Raw genomic sequence first — 1,131 nt, 5'->3', positions numbered from 1 at the left:
CGCAACCCAATTTATAACAACTACGCTACCAGAGCTCCTTCTAAACAAGATTAAATCTATCTTGTCCCATCTATTCAGTGGGGACTCTTTCTTTGCCCCCACACTCTTAAACTAAACTCCCTCTTGAAACCTTGTAAGCCAGTCACTTCATGCCTTTATCGCCCACTCATTTTAGGAAGCCAATGTCTAAGTTGCCCGTCCCTATCTACCCTGTGTACAGAGGGGATAGCATTAATACTTGATGTGAAGACTCCTGTTGGTTTTTAGAGTAACTACCTCTCTGAGTATAGGTCAGGTTCATCAATTTGTAGCAATTTACCTTTGTTTCCTTATCAAAAAAAAAAAATTTTTTTTTTTTTTTTGCAATCTTCTTCTAGTCCAGTTCTCATTATTGCGCCATCAAGGCTAGGTCAAACAGGTACTGTCTGCAAGTTTGGGTGTTCTTGTTCATATCAGCTGCATGCTTCATTCTCAGCTCTAGCCCTCTGTGGCTATGTCCTTGGTCCATGGGCTCAAGTGTCCTCAGGTCTCACCACATTTTGGACCAAGCAGCCCTTCCTCTTCTATCTCATCTCCAGGTCAACGGGAGTCAATGGACTGTGGTTGAACTCAGCCCATTTCTTCATTGCTGTCTTTCCCCCTTTTCCATTCATCAGTAGACCAATGTGCTCGCCAGCAAATTTACATGTTTGTTTGTATATTCCCTTTGAGTTTCAGTCTTAGAGGGGCGTTTGTCCTGAAGGAACGTAATTGCTAGCCTTGATGGCTTCCTGGTGAACAGCTTGCTTATTCTTGTAGTAGCCAGTCATGCTGACATTTTTGTTTTGGGTTTTTCCTGATGATCTTGCTTTGAAGATGTAGCTTCTGTCACTGTAGCTGTTCCAGGCTGGTCTGCTTGTCCTTTCTAGTGGGAATGTCCCACCTCATAAGGTTCTGGATTTCATGTAAGGTCCTATTCTCTGTAAAGGCTTTGCACGAGGCCTATTTCACTGGGCAAGGTCTAGAATCCCTTTTAGCTATTCCAATCAGTTATAGGCTGAAGATGGGCTTATAAGTTTTCTCTAATTATGTTTCCCAACATTCCTTTCTCTCCCACTCAAGTGTCCATTTTATAATAGTAGGCAAGGGAAA

This window comes from Chrysochloris asiatica, unplaced genomic scaffold (genome assembly GCF_000296735.1).
Source record: "Chrysochloris asiatica unplaced genomic scaffold, ChrAsi1.0 scaffold00168, whole genome shotgun sequence".
NCBI classification, from domain to species: domain Eukaryota; kingdom Metazoa; phylum Chordata; class Mammalia; order Afrosoricida; family Chrysochloridae; genus Chrysochloris; species Chrysochloris asiatica.
Note: the sequence above shows the minus strand (reverse complement) of the source record.